At 41.3% G+C, this 6,938-nt stretch overlaps 1 pseudogene; it reads left to right on the forward strand.

Moving 5' to 3' along the window:
• The first annotated feature begins 2,800 nt into the window (after nt 1–2,800).
• LOC132495324 (nucleolar RNA helicase 2-like) lies at nt 2,801–6,577 on the forward strand (annotated as a pseudogene).
• The last annotated feature ends 361 nt before the right edge of the window (nt 6,578–6,938 follow it).

Below are 6,938 nucleotides of genomic sequence, written 5' to 3' on the forward strand. Positions count from 1 at the left end.
CCCAAAACACACCACCAGACGTGGACCTGCCCACCAGAAAGACAAGATCCAGCCTCATCCACCAGAACACAGGCACTAGTCCCCTCCACCAGGAAGCCTACACAACCCACTGAACCAACCTTAGCCACTGGAGACAGACACTAAAAACAATGGGAAATATGAACCTGCAGCCTGCGAAAAAGAGACCCCAAACACAGTAAGTTAATCAAAATGAGAAGACAGAGAAACACACAGCAGATGAAGGAGCAAGGTGAAAACCCACCAGACCTAACAAGTGAAGAGGAAATAGGCAGTCTACCTGAAAAAGAATTCATAATAATGATAGTAAAGATGATCCAAAATCTTGGAAATAGAATGGAGAAAATACAAGAAACGTTTAACAAGGACCTAGAAGAACTAAAGAGCAAACAGAGGGTGATGAACAACACAGTAAATGAAATTAAAAATTCTCTAGAAGGGATCAATAGCAGAATAACTGAGGCAGAAGAACAGATAAGTGACCTGGAAGATAAAATAGTGGAAATAACTACTGCAGAGCAGAATAAAGAAAGAAATATATAAAGAATTGAGGACAGTCTCAGAGACCTCTGGGACAACATTAAATGCACCACCACTGAATTATAGGGGTCCCAGAAGAAGAAGAGAAAAAAAAAGATACTGAGAAAATATTTGAAGAGATTATAGTTGAAAACTTCCCTAATATGGTAAAGGAAATACTTATTCAAGTCCAGGAAGCACAGAGAGTCCCATACAGGATAAATCCAAGGAGAAACATGCCAAGACACATATTAATCAAACATTCAAAAAGAAAATACAAAGGAAAAATATTAAAAGCAGCAAGGGAAAAACAACAAATAACATACACAGGAAACCCCATAAGGTTAACAGCTGATCTTTCAGCAGAAACTCTGCAAGCCAGAAGGGAGTGGCAGGACATATTTAAAGTGATGAAGGGGAAAAACCTACAACCAAGATTACTCTACCCAGCAAGGATCTCATTCAGATTCGATGGAGCAATCAAAACCTTTACAGACAAGCAAAAGTTAAGAGAATTCCACACCACCAAACCAGCTTTCCAACAAATGCTAAAGGAACTTCTCTAGGCAGGAAACACAAGAGAAGGAAAAGACCTACAATAACAAACCCAAAACAATTAAGAAAATGGTAATAGGAACATACATATTGATAATTACCTTAAATGTAAATGGATTAAATGCTCCCACCAAAAGACAGACTGGCTGAATGGATACAAAAAGAAGACCCGTATATATGCTGTCTACAAGAGACCCACTTCAGACCTAGGGACACATACAGACTTAAAGTGAGGGGATGGAAAAAGATATTCCATGCAAACGGAAATCAAAAGAAAGCTGGAGGGGCTTCCCTGGTGGCGCAGTGGTTGAGAGTCCGCCTGCCAATGCAGGGGACATGGGTTCGTGCCCCGGTCCGCGAAGATGCCACATGCCGCAGAGCAGCTGGGTCCGTGAGCCACGGCCGCTGAGCCTGCTCTCCGCAACGGGAGAGGCCACAACAGTGAGAGGCCCGTGTACCACAAAAAAAAAAAAAAAGAAAGAAAGCTGGAGTAGCAATTCTCATATCAGACAAAATAGACTTTAAAATAAAGACTACTATAAAAGACAAAGAAGGACACTACATAAAGATCAAGGGATCAATCCAAGAAGATATAACAATTGTAAATATTTATGCACCCAACATAAAAGCACTTCAATACATAAGGCAAATGCTAACAGCCATAAAAGGGGAAATTGACAGCAACACATTCATAGCAGGGGACTTTAACACCCCACTTTCACCAATGGACAGATCATCCAAAAATGAAAATAAATAAGGAAACACAAGCTTTAAATGATACAATAAACATGATGGACTTAATTGCTATTTATAGGACATTCCATCCAAAAACAACAGAATACACTTTCTTTTTTTTTTTTTTTTTTTTCTTTTTGCTGTATGCGGGCCTCTCACTGCTGTGGCCTCTCCCGTTGCGGAGCACAGGCTCCGGATGCGCAGGCCCAGCGGCCATGGCTCATGGGCCCAGCCGCTCCGCGGCATATGGGATCCTCCCAGACCGGGGCACGAACCCACATCCCCTGCATCGGCAGGCGGACTCTCAACCACTGTGCCACCAGGGAGGCCCCAGAATACACTTTCTTCTCAAGCTCTCATGGAACATTCTCCAGGATAGATCATATCTTGGGTCACAAATCAAGCCTTGGTAAATTTAAGAAAATTGAACTTGCATCAAGTATCTTTTCCGACCACAACACTATGAGACTAGATATCAATTACAGGAAAAAATCTGTAAAAAAATACAAACACATGAAGGCTAAACAATACACTACTTAATAACCAAGAGATCACTGAAGAAATCAAAGAAGAAATAAAAAAAAATACCTAGAAACAAATGACAATGAAAACACGATGACCCAAAACCTATGGGATGCAGCAAAAGCAGTTCTAAGAGGGAAGTTTATAGCAATACAATCCTACCTTAAGATACAAGAAACATCTCAAATAAACAACCTAACCTTACACCTAAAGCAATTAGAGAAAGAAGCCCAAAAAACCCCAAAGTTAGCAGAAGGAAAGAAATCATAAAGATCAGATCAGAAATATATGAAAAAGAAATGAAGGAAACTATAGCAAAGATCAATAAAACTAAAAGCTGGTTCTTTGAGAAGATAAACAAAATGGATAAACCATTAGCCAGACTCATCAAGAAAAAAAGGGAGAAGACTCAAATCAGTAGAATTAGAAATGAAAAAGGAGGGGCATTCTCTTCCTTTCCATGCGGTAGACGAGAGCGGTCGGCCTATTCTGCTTGTCCTGAGTGATGCCAGGGAAACTTCTTAGTGACGCGGATTTGGAGTCGGATACGGCCATGGCGAGAGTGGAGATGCCACGAAAGCAAAATGAGAAGAAAGGTAAAAAAGAGAAGCCAAAATCTAATAAGACTGAAGAGGCAGCAGAAGAAAAGGACAAAACAATTTCTCCCGAAGCTAAAAAGGTTAAAAAGAAAGCAGGGCCTTCTGAGGCTGACATGAGTTCTCCTAAATCCAAAAAGGCAAAAAAGAAAGAGGCGCCATCTCAAGATGACATTATTTCTCCTAAAACCAAAAGTGCAAAAAAATCAAAGGAGCCCTGTGAAAAGACAGTTGTTTCTCCTAAAACCAAAAAACTAATAAAAAATGAGGAGCCTTCTGAGGATGACTTGGGTGCACCTAAGTCCAAGAAAATGAAGAAAGAAAAAGAAATGAATGGAGAAATAGGAGAGAAAAGCCCCAACCTGAAGAATGGATTCCCTCACTCTGGACCTGACTCCGACTCCAAGGAAGCTGCCAGTGAAGAAAGTAACAGTGAGTTAGAGCAGGAAATAACTGTGGAGCAAAAAGAAGGAGCTTTCTCTAATTTTCCCATATCTGAAGAAACTATTAAACTTCTCAAAGCCCGTGGGGTGACCTTCCTGTTTCCTATACAAGCAAAGACGTTTCACCACGTCTGTAGTGGGAAGGACTTGATTGCACAGGCACGGACAGGAACTGGGAAGACATTCTCCTTTGCTATCCCTTTGGTTGAGAAACTTCAGGGAGAACTGCAAGACTGGAAGAGAGGCCGTGCCCCTCAGGTACTGGTTCTTACACCCACAAGGGAGTTGGCAAGTCAAGTAAGCAGAGACTTCAGTGACGTCACAGAAAAGCTGGCAGTGGCTTGTTTTTATGGTGGAACTCCCTACGGAGGACAAATTGAACGCATGCGGAATGGGATTGATATCCTGGTTGGGACACCAGGTCGTATCAAAGACCACCTGCAGAATGGCAAGCTAGATCTCACCAAACTTAAGCATGTTGTCCTGGATGAAGTTGACCAGATGTTGGACATGGGCTTTGCTGATCAAGTGGAAGAGATTTTATGTGTGGCATACAAGAAAGATTCAGAAGACAATCCCCAAACATTGCTTTTTTCTGCAATTTGCCCTCATTGGGTTTATAATGTTGCTAAGAAATACATGAAATCTACATATGAACAAGTGGACCTGATTGGTAAAAAGACCCAGAAAACAGCAATAACTGTAGAGCATCTGGCTATCAAGTGCCACTGGACTCAAAGGGCAGCAGTTACTGGGGACGTGATCCGAGTGTACAGTGGTTATCAAGGACGCACTATCATCTTCTGTGAAACCAAGAAAGAAGCCCAGGAGTTGTCACAGAATGTGTCCATAAGGCAGGATGCCCAGTCATTACACGGAGACATTCCACAGAAGCAAAGGGAAATCACCCTGAAGGGTTTTAGAAATGGTGATTTTGGAGTTTTGGTTGCAACCAATGTCGCTGCACGTGGGTTAGACATCCCCGAGGTTGATCTGGTTGTACAGAGTTCTCCACCAAAGGATGTGGAGTCCTACATTCATCGTTCTGGGCGAACAGGTAGAGCTGGAAGGACTGGGATTTGCATCTGCTTTTATCAGCACAAGGAAGAATATCAGTTAGCCCAAGTGGAGCAAAAAGCGGGAATTAAATTTAAGAGGATAGGTGTTCCTTCTGCAACAGAGATAATAAAAGCTTCTAGCAAAGATGCCATCAGGCTTTTGGATTCTGTGCCTCCCACTGCGATTGCTCACTTCAAGCAGTCAGCCGAGAAGCTGATCGAGGAGAAGGGAGCCGTGGAAGCCCTGGCAGCAGCCCTGGCCCATATTTCAGGTGCCACGTCAGTCAACCAGCGCTCCTTGATCAACTCAGATGTGGGTTTTGTGACCATGATCTTGCAGTGCTCAATTGAAATGCCAAATATTAGTTATGCTTGGAAAGAACTTAAAAGAGCAACTGGGTGAGGATATTGATTCCAAAGTGAAGGGAATGGTCTTTCTCAAAGGCAAGCAGGGTGTTTGCTTTGATATCCCTACTGCATCAGTAACAGAAGTACAGGAAAAATGGCATGATTCACGGCGCTGGCAGCTTTCTGTGGCCACAGAGCAACCAGAGCTAGAAGGACCACGGGAAGGATATCGAAGCTTCAGGGGACAGCGGGAAGGAAACAGAAGCTTCAGGGGACAGTGGGAAGGCAATCGAAGTCTCAGGGGACAGCGGGAAAGAAATAGAAGCTTCAGAGGACAGCGATCAGGAGGTGGCAACAAAAGTAACAGATTCCAAAACAAAGGCCAGAAGCGGAATTTTAGTAAAGCATTCGGACAGTAATTTGAAGTAGAGGATTTATGTGGCAAAAACAGAACTATGTTCGGCAACAGGAAACTGAACATTATTTTTCATACAAAGTTAAAAGCACATTGTATTTCCTTCCTGACTACTTGCCCAGTCCCCATCTCTTCAAGAGAGACAAGCTTCATCTAAATTATTTCATCTGATCATTGTCATTTATAACTTTGTTGCTACTTCTGTATCGGGTATTCCTTTGGAAAAGGTGTGTGAATTCATTACATATTCTAATGCAGTGTCTATAGATTATAAGATAAAATCAAGCATGTATCTGCTGATACTTATGAAGTTGACCTGTCTTTATACTTAGAGGTGTCTCTTAATAGTGTCCTTCCTAAATACCATGGGGAACGCAACAGTTTCTGGAGAAGCACTTTGAGCACTCAAGGCTTTGTTCTGTAATTGGTATTCCTCAGCCACTTGCCTAACATTTACTCCTATGGTCCTATAATGTATCTTCTGAGAATTAATACTGAGCAGTGTTTTGAAGCAAGATTCAAACTCAGCTGGGATGTAACACAGTTTATGCCAGCATATGCTCTAGATTTGGAGGTGGTGATACATTTGATAGGAGATAGTATATAGATTAGCCATTGTTATGTGCATTTTGATACATTATTAGCTTCTCAATGTAAGGTGATTAATGCTTCAGTGAATTCTTCACAGATTTTTTAAAAACATATATGTACATATAGAAGTATTTTACTAGAAAGCAAGTATCCTTAAGGAATTCCAAGTGTATAGCATGGCCCAGTAACTTTCTTCATAAGTAAGGAGACAGGATAAATGGTGCTTGATGATAACATAGTCCACTTCCTATTGGAAGATTAACATTATTTACCAAGGAGGAAATAAAGGAGTAGGGGGCAGAGATTTGCATGGCTGAAGAGTCAAAAAAAACCACTGAAAATATATTCCACATGCAAGAAGGAAACACATGTATTGAGAGCAAAGAAAAGAACAAGTGAAGGCGTGGGATAAAGCATTCTTTTAATGGTGAAAACTTAATGGGTCATTAATGTTTCTAGAGTTTTAACTTCTAACGGGCAAGCTGGGAATTTTAGGTAGAATGATCCAATTTAGTTTCTCAAGGCCTAGTTCCTATAGCCATGTATAGGATCTCTTTCTTTTTATTAGACTGCTACTCTGTTGATAGGCTGTAGCTACCTAGAGACTTTCTTTTAAGGCAAACTCTATATGGTTATTTTTAAGTTGTTACTTTGAGGAAGCTGAAGAACTTAGTATAGCCCCTGGCCCAATATTGCTCTGAGGTCTCGAGTATTATTTCTCTGGGAAACCTTGTGCAGGAGCTTACAAGGCACATTGTCTTCTTGCCTTAATTCCTAGAAATTCTGTATTGGGAATCTCAGGAAATAAACCATTACAGGAGGAGTTCAAATACATGGCCTGTCTTGTTTTCATTTAATTATTTTGAACAACTGAAATCTTTCTAGGCACTGGTTTCTCTGGCAGGGTCTTATATCCAACTGCTTCTTAGTCATCTTTGCAGTAAGGGGCTCAGATAGCCAACTCCACTCCTTGATTCTTGAGGCAGCATCCTTTTTCTATTTGGACTTCATTTCTGTCCTTGCATCCTGACTGGATGTTTCTCTGTTCTCAAATTCTCTTGGCTTTTATTCCTTGATCCACTTGACAATTTTATCGCTTGACCTTCTCGTGGTTTCCCATCAAGCCAGAGGGAGTCAA

The sequence above is a fragment of the Mesoplodon densirostris genome, chromosome 8, assembly GCF_025265405.1.
Source record: "Mesoplodon densirostris isolate mMesDen1 chromosome 8, mMesDen1 primary haplotype, whole genome shotgun sequence".
In the NCBI taxonomy this organism is placed as follows: Eukaryota; Metazoa; Chordata; class Mammalia; order Artiodactyla; family Ziphiidae; genus Mesoplodon; species Mesoplodon densirostris.